Source organism: Equus asinus, chromosome 21 (assembly GCF_041296235.1).
Source record: "Equus asinus isolate D_3611 breed Donkey chromosome 21, EquAss-T2T_v2, whole genome shotgun sequence".
Classification (NCBI taxonomy): Eukaryota; Metazoa; Chordata; class Mammalia; order Perissodactyla; family Equidae; genus Equus; species Equus asinus.
Window position 1 is genome coordinate 65719605 of NC_091810.1, and position 12572 is coordinate 65732176.

General features: G+C 36.6%; 1 protein-coding gene across 13 annotated transcripts in view; it reads right to left on the reverse strand.

Annotated features, from left to right (window-relative positions):
• Positions 1-12572, reverse strand: part of RBMS3 (RNA binding motif single stranded interacting protein 3) — a 1423334-nt gene that overhangs the window by 189970 nt on the left and 1220792 nt on the right. The gene's annotated exons all lie outside the window — the stretch shown is intronic.

The following is a 12572-nucleotide window of genomic DNA, read 5'->3' on the forward strand; positions in this document are numbered from 1 at the left end:
ACTTAGATATTTATCAAATTGGAAAAAACAAGTCCACTTCAATTGCATAGCAAAAGAACACCAATCCTTTTTGAAAAAGCAACTGCAAAAACCTAATTTGTAAAAAGCAATAGTATTAAAAACTAGCTCCTGATCAATATTCAGGACTCAAGGTAGAATAATCACCAGGTGCTAAAAGAAATAGAATTCATGATGTACCTCAATAAAGTGAGAGAGAATGCACCATGGTCCAGAAATCTGGTATTACCTTGTAATAATTATTAACGATCCATGATATACTACGCTGGATTCTACAAACAGACACGGTGCAGAAAGTAAAGCAATCATGATTTCTCTAGTCTTCCTTGCTCCATAAAATTTCACATTTACTTGCAGACTCTGTGTTAAGTTTTTGAGTGTGAGAATCACCCAAGCAGGTTTAAAAATTGGGCTGGCTTTCTTCAATATCCATCAAAACTCTGCCAGCCAGTATGGTCAATAGGAAGTGCAAAATAATCCTAAATTTGCAGGATAACTCTTCCACAAAACATCATACATTCTAAAACGCACTTTCGTGTGTGGCTTTTGGATTATCTGTCACAAAAGACTACCTGTGTCTATAATCTTTTTCGTTGGCTTAGATTATCAAGAGGAGAGCACATGGATGAAGTATTTCATCATTTGTCTGGTTTGAAACACTTGCACAGTGACAAGGTCATATCAAAATGACAGAAAGTAAAAAAGTGGTTAAAAAAATGAATTCTGGTCTTTTAAAATAGGGTATTATTTCTTTCTCTAGGTTCTTTTTGGGGGGTTCTGATTCTGTTTGTGGGTTTTCAATTCTCTGAGAAGACAAATATGGTTCATGGATCAAAGCTTGGGTTTTTAAAAATCTATTATGTTCTGGAATGACAAAGAACAGGAAACTTTTCAATGTCATGCTTACTCCTCATACATTTTGAAGACAAATTAGTGCTGAAAACACATATTAGAGGGCAGGTAAAGGGAGAAGGAGAGAATTTTCAGCCAACTTTGAATACACATGAGGGAATAATAATCACTTTATATTTGTCCATTTGTAATGTACTCAGAAATCGAATAATCCGGTCACAGAACAGATAATAAATAAAAAGGATTTAACAATACTAGCAGTGTCAGAATAGAGAATTAAACTGATTCAGTAGGCATCCCTGGAATTTCAACAGAATTTTGCCACACACCACACACACACGTGTGCGCGCACACACACACGCATGCATGCACGCACACACAGGCTGGTCTTTGCAAAGAAAGCATGATACACTGTAGTGAGGTATGTTACTAATTAGACTAGTTAAAGGAACTGGTCTATTCATTCATGTATTAGAAGAAAAACATCATGGATTCATTTTGTCATTTCTTTAAGGCATAATGCAAAGTGAGGTTTCATCCCGTACTCTGAAAGTGAGCAAACTGGCTTTTTGACAGAGAAGAAACCAGAAATAGAGACTTCCCATGAAAAAATGGTCTATCTAGTTTTTAGAAATAAACGGTAAGAACAAGAAGCATTTTTAAAAACATAAAGCTCAGAGTGTTAAGAGTACAACCTTTGTATCATAGGTGTTACTATTTCTTAAGAGTCATAAAACAGTAGAGTTGAATCTCAATTATTGGCATATGGTTTACCTAATTTGGAGAGTTTCTGTGATCATACAGGCTTCTCTTACCATTTACGAAGCTCTGGGTTCTCTTTGAATGACTCGGCATGTAGTCAAAAAACATTAACTCAAACAGAACATAAGTCTATATATTGTGAAGCTAATTATAAATTATTTGGGTCTGTTTTGCGACCCTGTTTTCCTCTGTTAATTTCCCTAATCAAGTCAAAAACAGATTCCAAACCAATGGCTTCCAGACTGACATCTATGTACACATCTCTTCTGTCAGAATTTTCCTCTCAATTAGTTTTACATCAAACATGAACTCTGTTAAACCTCTTTGAACAGAAAGGATGCATAAAGAATTTCAGTCTTGCTTTCTTTTGAGTGCAGTAGTAAAAGACCAAGATTTCGTGAATCTAATAGAAAGTAATTTATGTGCAACCTGGTGGTCCAGGGCAAATGAATTAACCCAGCATGAATTTCCTTATCTATGATGATGGATTTGGGTTAGGTCCTCCCTAATGATTCTTATATGCTTTTGTAAAAAATCAGAAGTAGTTTGGAAGAAAAATACACATATGACAATAAAATAACTTACAGTCCACTCTTTATGCATAGGAATATTGCCAAATCAAATATGACTCTACTCTTAACAATAATTACTTGTTTGATGATAATTACAATAATTATCATTTCCTGAGACTATACCGTGTCAGCAACTTACTCTCAAATGGTTTAGAAATATGTTCTTTGTTTTTTACTTGCAATTTTTCTGTAGCCTGGTGATGGGTAGGTGGAAGCAGGGTACTCTATGCTGCAGTTAAAAGTAATGCTTTATATTCTTCAATACTTCTGAGTTTTTTGTGAAGCACAGTCATCATCTAATTTCAATCTAAGCCAAAAACTCAGGAATTTGAGATTAAAAGCAATGGTCCTTCAAGTGCACTATGTGTAACACAAATGAGCCATGATGGGGTCTCCATATCATCTGGGCACTGACTTTCATCGCTGTTTTCATGTAAGCTGCACTAAAGCTTTGTTTTTTTATTTGGCTTTAAATAATGTAAAACTGTCATCTATTATCTTTCATTAGCCTACTTATTAGTTTATACTATTTTTCAATAGCAAGACTATAACATACTATTTATTTCTTTATTTTGGTTATACGCGAGGGAGGGAAGGGATCGGACAGGTAAGCAGGTAAATAGGGAGATGTCAAGTAGGTAGTTCTAGGGCACTTTTGTCCTGACAAAAAGGGTCCCAGGGACTAGGAAAGTGTGACAAACCCTGTAATTGATCAAAATATTGTGATGTGGAAAAATACAAAGTATGTTCTTCACGCCTAATTTCTACAAAGTGTAACCAGTCATGATTAAAATATTTTTTTCTGCACTTTACCTTTACTTTTACCAAAAAGTGGGCAGTATTGAATGTACACAGAGTGTTCTGGCTCCTTAGAAAACAATACTACAGAATTTGAAAATTGTATTCTTATGATTAGTTACTAATATAAGAATGCGTGTCATAGTAAATGTCTTGTATCTAACCCTTGAGATCTGACGACCTTATGCTGTAGAGACTCCTCAAATGAATAGGAATAGTAATGATTGCCAAATATTGTGATAAAGTCTTGTGTAGAAAACATCTCATAAATTATTTTATTCTTTGGATTCTACATTATTGAAACTTTATCTGTTACACTTACAGGAGATAGTCCTTTTTTAAAGAAAAAATTATAGAAAGCTAGTTTCTTAAAAAGGAAGATTCAACACTGTGTTTTTAACAGCTGAACTGTTTCTTTCCCGCCCTTTCCTTACTTATCTTAATATTTCTAGGCTTAACACATAACCAGGGGGAGAGAGAAAATGCTATAACAGTGAAAAATATTATTGCTTCCTCCAAAACCATTCAGATCATCAGTTAACTGAGTCCAAAAGGACAGGGAGTGAATAAAACTGAAGACTTTCTCCTGCAGTGCCTGGAATCCGCTTACATTGATTAATTTTCGAGTTGTTAAAACTGATTAGTGTTCTCTGGGTTGGCTTAGATTCCTAGGTGTCATTCAGTATACCTGGTGCATCTACTATGTGATGTGAGCAGAGGGAGCTAAAAAGGACAAACAATAACTACAAATCTTATTGAAGGTGTTCACGAGGAACACAGGCTGTGGGAAAAAGCTATCAAACTACTCTTGCTAACAGCTTCCACATATTTGCTGATATAACCAAATCTCTCAATGGGTCCATGGGTGTGGAGATGCCTCTACACTTTCCTTGTAGAGGCAGCTAGTGATAAACCACAGAGAATAACAAAATTTCAGGGTCAGCTTTCTAAGAGCTTTTATTTTTGTTTCTATCAATGTAAATTTTATATGTAAACGAGTCTAGCTCATTTTAATGAAGTGTATACTTTAAATGCATTAAAATGAATTATTCAAGGACACAGCAGGAAAGCAACAGATGTACCCATCTGAGGGGGGTCATGCTTAGTTTCACTTGATGAATGTTTGTTTTGTTGCTTTGAAAAATTAATGCAATGAAATATTTAAAATGAATAAGGAGGTTTTAAATTGACTGGGAGAATGAGTCTTTCCTTTCAGGACTTTTTTTGATGTGCCATTGGCATTAAGTGGGATAGTATTAGCATAGTTTGTCTCAATGTGCTAAGAAAGTTGCAGAGAACACATTAACTATAGATGTATGAGTACCCATCATGCATTTAAAGACAAACTTTGAAATGTGGGAGACTCAAGCATATCCTGTCACTCAGATAACTCAGAAAAAGTAAAAGGCTTGACAGTTTGGAAACTGGTTATTTGGTGGAGGAAGACAGAGGATTACATAATATTTTAATAGCTTTAACCATCTGTGTTTGAATCTTCTTCAGCGGTCTTCTAATCTTGGAATATAGTTTAGTATTGTCACCTCCATTTATGGATGGTTGAGAGGCATTCGCCGTTATTCCCTTAATGAGAATAGGCTGTTCTCATTGGTAAATCAATGACATTTCTTAAGAAAAAACTGTCTGTGAAATATTTGCTAAATACTTAAAGAAGTTACAGAAAAAGACAAAAACAGGGTCTCCAATTTTAAGTAAAATACAATCCAATGTGATTAGAAAAAAAGAAAAAAGAACTGAAGATACATATCATTACAACTGACGTCTTAACAAGAGCCTGTGTTTAACAAATGACTTCAAAGACCCCGATGATGAACTACCCAATTTCAGAGTCACCAAAAATTCCACTGTTGCAACAACATTTGACAGTACTTATCTGACAGTACTTGGTTATTATAGCACAGACGCCATTTTGCATTTGTATGTCATTTGTTCTGCTTAGTTTTAAATAGACTAAAGTGAGAGTTGTATGAAACTAAACCTTCGAAGTTACTCTAAATGATTTGGTGAAAAGTATAGCATGTTGGCAGCAAGTAAGTATTAGCGTATCTCAGATTTCAGGGATACATTTCATGTTTCATCTCTGTATATGTTAAGGAATTTTGTTGCCAATGGAATAAAAGAAAGAGAGAAAATTGATTTCTAGATGAGCTTAACACCTCTCCCTTCTTTCCTTCCTTCTTTCCTTCCTTCTTTCCTTCCTTTTCCTCTCTTCTTCCCTCCTTCTTTCTTTTCCTTCTTTCTCTTTTCTCTCTCTCTCTCTCCCTCTCTCTCTTTCTCTCCCTCCCTCTCTTTCTCTCTCTTCTTGTACCTCCAAATGAGATACAAAATCTAAGATCCTAGTTAGATTCCTCATACACTTCTTTGGCCAAATAACCAGGTTTACTTTAAAAAATTTCCTTTGTACCAATTGTCGCCTCATCTATTTCTACAATCTCTCTCCTAGCTATGAGCACTCTGTTTTGCATTGCTCTTTTTTAGGAACAAATATTCTGCCTAAGATATGGTGAAAGATTTAGGCAACATGAATTATTTAACCCTGGAATTTAGACTTTCTTCGGATTTTCAACAAACCATTTATGCAACTAGTCAAACCGGATAGGTGAAGCATGGTAGAGTAGAAACATTTACTTTGGGGTCAAAAGATTTTACTCAAATTCTAGCTCTAATGCCTTACCAAGTCACTGAAACTTTATTAGATTTTCTTTTATCAACAGCAAAGGGATAGTATTGTGTTATATGACTGTATCCTGGAGGATAAAACCCAAACTTTAAAGTTCACACTCCATCACATCTGACCCCCATCTTGCTTCCCTAGTTTCATCTCAAATTGTCCACCACAGCTAGTCTATGCTCCAGTCTCGCTAAAATTTCCCCACTCTCCAATCTCACACATCACTTCATAATTTCATGTTTTCTTCTAACGGAATGATCTTTTCCAACCTTTCCCCCATCTTAGGCTGGAAAACTTTCACTTAACCTTCAAAAGCCAGCTTATACATCAGTTCTATGTGAAGACTTCCTAAGCTTTCCATAGTAGATGAGTCATCTTTCTTTCTTACATCATGTGAGTTATATGATGATCTGTTTGTTCACATACATTTCCTGCCTTCTGGAATTGCCAGCACAGGAACTATGTTTTATTAAAATTAGGCTGGCATATAGTAGGTACTAAATGCAATTTAATTCTTTTCTATAGAACTCTATTAATTTCTATTAAATCAATTTACTCAGTGAAGCAATGCATCAGCCCAATATCCTTTCCTGCTAATAATGCGTAGAATGCTGCAACTGTAACAGACGTTCACAGCTCATCTAGTTGACTCCCTTACTCCCCTCCCTTCCAGTTTACCAAGGAGAAAGACCAGTCTAAGAGAGTTTAAGAAATGTACCCAAGATTATATAACTTCCTAAGGATCTATCATGGATTAGAACCTACTTCTACAACCGTGTATGTATTAATTAATTCAGCAGACATTTGTTAAGCTTATACTAGTTATACAGTTTTAGGTTAGAGATGTAACAGCAAATAAAACAGAAAAGGTTCTTTATCTCATAGAGTTGATGCTCTAGTACAGGGAGACAGGAATTAATTAGTAAACAAAGCAACCAGATATGCAATTATATGATGACAATTACATGATAAGAAAAAAATAAAATGCACTGTTTTATCTTGCCTGTCATGTATGCAGTTAACCAGAAAAATGCAAAGATACAGTTTAAATGAGTACTCAGCCTTGAGGTTTACAGAGATGGAGCAGGCCTCTGATGTACTTCCAAGATAGAGTATGAATTTCATGGGGATACAGGATCCTATGTTCTGTGAGAGCTCACATACTCATCTGTCTTCTTTTTTGCTCTCCCAGGAATTCCTGGACTGTTGACAAGCACTTGCAATCACGGCAAAAGACAGAGAAAAGTACAAGCAAATGCCATTTTGTTCACCACCCTTCTTCTGCCCTTTCCTAATCCACATCAAACAACAGCTAGAATGATGGAAGAGACAAATAGAGAAATATTCCCTATAATAACACATGTGCAGCCTGGGGAATCAGATGGGGTCGAGTAATAATAAAATTTTAAAAATGCTCATGTCAACAATCTGCAGCTTTGAATGAACAGTATTCATGAGTTGAGAATGGGAAGCGCAGAGTTATGCGACCATAACATGCATGCCTTTTAAAGAGATCCCTGTGAGAAAGAAAATGAATTTAATAGATTCTCTTTTCTCCATCTGCTTTAGCAAATTTTTTCGCTCTATGCCCTGCTCATTATCACACGTGGATGGCTGCGTACCAGGCACACAGCCATATGTACATTCACATGATGGATCTCCTAAACTAAAGCGGTTCAGGGCACTCAAAGAATCTCCTCAGGATCAGGCAGGGCTCCCTAGGCTCATCACTCACTTGGGGCCTCAAATTGTTACAAAGTCCTGGAAATCCGTTTACCTCCATGATTCAAGGCCCAGACGACATGGTTTTCAGAGGCTTCTCCATGGAGAGGGCTAAGGGACAGCCAAGAGGAGTTGCCTCAGTAGTAGCAGTCTATCAACAACATCTGAGGGTTCAATGGGATTTCACCTTCACTAGGAAGGATCAAAGAATGGCCGCACATCTCTGACCCAGCATGTAAGTTACATTAGTGAAAGTAAAGCTTTAAGGAATGCAATGTGCTCATGGTTCTCATCTCATTATCAGCTTGGTTGAAAAGAATTGACTCTCTTCTTTACAATGGCTAAAGAGAGTAGGAGTTGAGTGCATTTGTAACGAGCCAAAATTATTTTTATTATGAACTTCAAAATAGAATACATTTCTAAAGTAAGAAAGGGCATCATTATGCATCTTAAATGAGAGAAGATGTAGCATGAAGAAATGAATGCTATATACAATTACTTTTCTCAAAGACAAAAAATGTGACATGGTTTTTTATTATTCAGTCACTGATTTAATGATTAATTCAACAAATATTAAATGAGCATCAATTATTTGCCAAGAATCATTCAGATCATTAGTACGCAGCAGTGAAAAAAACCGACAAAGATTCTTGCCTATTCCTCACCCTCTCCCCGAAAAAGCCAGCATTCTAGGCTGAATTATGTGATTCACTGGGTTTCTCTTTTTGCTTTTACGTGCAGGAAGCTCAGTGATAGTTCATTTCAGATCTTGACTTAAATAGCATCTCCATGCTCTAAAGAAAGTTTAATATCCCTCCTTACCGACTATTATTTCTCTTTATTACTTTGCTTTGGTTCCATCTATCCACATATTCTATTTTACTTATGACTAAGTAAGCTCAAATTTTGTTTTAGTTAAATTTGGAAGTTGATGAAGTATAAATGATAATTTAATGAAGGAGCAAGTTATCAAGCAGAAAAATAAGCTGTATTTTTGCTCCCTCTTTTCCTGTTTTATTTGGCCAGACTTTGATTCTGGTGTCAAATCTCAGCTGGTATCAAATCCTGGCCTGGCCACTTATTAGGTATTTGAGGCAAATCCTTCAAATTCTCTGATTTTTAGCTTTTAATAAGAAATGACAGAAATGAAGTTTCAGATTTTTGCAGGGACATGATGCGATGTTCTTCAAGCACTTAGAACAGTGCTTGGCGTAATTGGTGTTTTATAAATCTTAGTTCTATTTACTTCCACCTTTATCTATTCTATTTTAGTGAATAACAGTTCCTACTAAAGGGGGAGGGGAAACAAGCAATGACATTACATGTAACAAGCCAAAGCGGGTTTCTATCACGAGACCTACTACAGATTTTGAGCATGCTGAAGATAATGTATGAAGATAATCATAAAATAGACTCACAATATATTGTCTCTCAATCCACCGTTTAAAGCAGTAGCTCACCTGTGCTTTTCCATAATTATGCAGACACTATTTAACTGGTCTTAAAGCAACTAAGCATATGTTGCATATATGTTGTATTATTTCCACTTACAATGAGCCAGCAGCTATGGGTTTTACATGAACGTAGCTCATTGGATTCTCAGGAGAAACTTCTGGAGTAGGAATTATTATTCTCATGATGCGATGAAGGTACTTTGCCCAGGGTCACATAGGCACCATGGTCTGAATGCCTGGTTGAATGCCAGTGCCGACTTTCTTAGCCACTAACTAGTATCACAGAAAACTGAGGCAAAATTTTGAAACTGTATTTGTTCAAGCTCTCGACAATAATGCTGCCTGTTTGGGTTAGGTTCCAGATTAAAGGAGAAGAAACCCGAGAACAGCTGCACCTGGGGATTGCAGCCACGGTCAGATTCGTGCAGGCCTTCCTCAGAGCTACAACTCTGAGTGAGCCCAAACTTCTTGAGGAGGTCCATTTTACTCACTCTCAGAGAATTCTGGCTTAAGAGTCAGTGTCTGAATTATAGACACACAGCCCACAGATGAGGTTCATCATGGTTCCCAGAAACATTTTGGTAAAATGAATCCTGTTTGAGATAAATGTTTAATACATATGCCTTGATAGAACACTCATAACTCTAGTCTTGCCACCCCAAAGAGTACTTGTGGGAGTGTATGTAGTATTTATTTATTTATTTATTATTGGTTTCCAGAGAGTTCTTCCTCACATAGCAGTTTATCATCATCCCTGGAGATGACAATAAATTATTGAGAGGTCTTGTGATTTCCCTCTGCATTACCCTTCACTCAATGAAAATAAATCAAAATAAGGGATTTTTTTAATCCTCTCATATATTCCCTCATCATTTAAAGGAGAAAATATTTTCTCCAGGTAATTTTTTTTATCCTTAAGGGATTCAAGAAATAATTTGCCTTCCATGTGGCTATGGAAACTTTTCTCAGAGAAAACTTTGCAGATAGAACGAAATTCCCTTGGAGATCATCAGACAGACAGAGGGTTCAAGTGAGCACCTGGCATCAGCATCTGGGGCTTAGCACAGTGCCTGGTGCAGACAAGGGGCTCCAAAAGGCAGCTGCTGGACCAGTGAGAGAAGTACTTGCTTGCATGTGTCTAGAGAAAGGGGAAGAAAAGAGTCAGTCTTCAAACATCAACTTACAGGCTAGTGTTTCCCTCACTTCTTTCTGATGTTTGTGTATTGCAAAGCAACAGAGCAACGTGGCCAACACTGAATTACAGTCACTTTTATTAATTATGTTCCCAAGAAACAAGGCATTTTCATCTGCTAGGGAATCAAAGTGCCCCATCAAACCACAAAACAACCAAACCAACAAAAACAGTGAATGAGAATCTGATGCAAAAAAGCTCTCTTTGTGTCAGGTCAAAGATGTGAGGTCCAAACCTAAATCTTATCAGTAAACAGTTTCTACTGAGCACTTGCTGTGTGCAGGTATTTCACTGGTTCTTTATATGAAATCTTTTATTTAATCTTTAGCAGGTGTCTATACTGACTCCTAGTCAGAAATGTACATAAGACTCTTCAGCTACTTTGAAAGCATTCTCCATCTTTTCTTCCTTAAAAGATGATGATGCTATCTATTTATGTCCATAATGTTAAGTAACATCTGTGATGTTACTTACATCATTAATCTGAGAGTCACCTGAGATTCATTCTAGACAACTTAATTTCTCCCAAAACTAACATGCAATCTCTCACCAGGTCCTGCCTCTTCCATCTCCAAAATGTAATTGTAAATGCAATTAACGAGATGTAAATGTAATTTGAGATATGCCCGTTTCCACTAGCCCCAGGCCATCATTAGCTCTCTCCTGTGCACAGCAATGGTCTCTAATGGTCTCCTGTTTCCACTCATTTTTTATAATCTAGCTTCCACATAAGAACCAGCAAAATCTTTTACAGATATATATTGGACTATGTCACTCTCCCACTTAAAAACTTCCCAGTGCAGTTAGAACCTAGTCCTGACCTTTAACATGGTCTCTGAGGCCCTGAGTGATCAGACCCAGCCCTCCATCCCAGTCCTATGATGTTGCTCTGTCTCTTGCTCCCTGCGCTCCAGGTGCATCAATTATCCTTCAACTGCTTAAACACCTCCACTCTTTCCTGCCTCAGAGTCTTTGCACCTGGGTTCCTTCTGCCTGAAATGCCTCCTCCCTCCTACTCTCCACCTGTCCGAGTCAATTTTGGGTCTGGAATTAAATAGTCAACTCCAGAAAGCCTTTTTTTAATAACTAAAATAGGTCACTCTTATTCTCTCTCATTGCATTCTGGTTTTTTTCTTTACATACATATCAAAATGTGTAATTATACATTTGGAGGTTATGAACTGTCTCCCACCCAGACATTAAGGTTCATGATTTCCGGGACCATAACTATTTTGTTTGCCACCATGTTTCCAGGGCCTTGCACTGTGCCTGATAAATGGTGCACTCAATAAATATTTGCTGAGTAAAGGAATAAACTCCAGCATAGACAGTTTTACTCAAGCAATTTCCTGAAATACTATCTATCTTCCTCTTGTTGTTTTTTCAATTGTCTTGCCTACTTTAGAAAGTAATTAGGGCTGCTAACAAGAATAGCTATCGCCTACTCCAAATGTCTTAATCGCAGAATTTAGGATGTGCTAAAGCAAGGTGGAAGTAAATGACTAATGCTGACTTCTATTTGTGATGATGATGATGATAAATATTATTATTATACCAAATATTTACTTGGTACTTACTAGAAGGTGACTCTATGTTAAGGTCTTTATATATATAACCTCATTTAAATTAATAATACCATAGGACTATCATGCTGCTATTATTCTCATTATACAGATGAGGAAACTGAGTCACAGAAGGGTTAAGTCACTTGCCCAAGGTCATACAACTAGTAGGTGGTAGAGCTAGGATTCTGATCCAGGCCATCTGGTTCCAGAGTTCAGTTCATGCCATCTTATTTTCAGAGCAGCCGAAGATACGAGGACACGGTGGTAGAAGATAAGGCCAGGAAACTCAGTAAGTGTCAGAGATATGAAGCCAAAGCATGAAGGGTCCCACATTTCAAAGGAAGGACTTTATATGGAATATGAGGAACAGAAGACATATATGAACTCCTTTGCTAGAAGTTAAAGTATAGTTTGGATGAGTATCTATTTTTTGGCAACTGGAATTCAGACTATAGAAATGAAAGATAATTATGGACTGAAGCAGGGAACTAAGGTTTGGTTATTGACCTAAATCCATTTTCTTTCCTCTTTAACCCTCTGTTTCCTTCTGAGAAGACTAGAGGCACAAAAGAGAGACCACAGTATTATATGGTAAACAGCTCTGATATAACAATAAATTCTAGTCTATGTAGGTAATTTTTTTTATTTTAATATATCTGATTAACAGGTCGAGCTCATTATTGAGTCTGGTCAACTGACTACATTAAATAAACCACGATAGGACTTAAAACAAATATGGAGATTAAGATTTATTACTATGTTTAATTAAAAAAATAGAATCTGGTCATTTTAGGGAAAAAAATTAATTGGTAATGATTAAGTGCAGGAATAACCATTATATGCTAGTGCCAATTCAAATCTCCTATTTGTGTGCCCAAGATCTTGTGACATAAATGCAAAAATGCATTGACATATCTGTCACTGCTTTGTTAATGGAAATCTCTACTG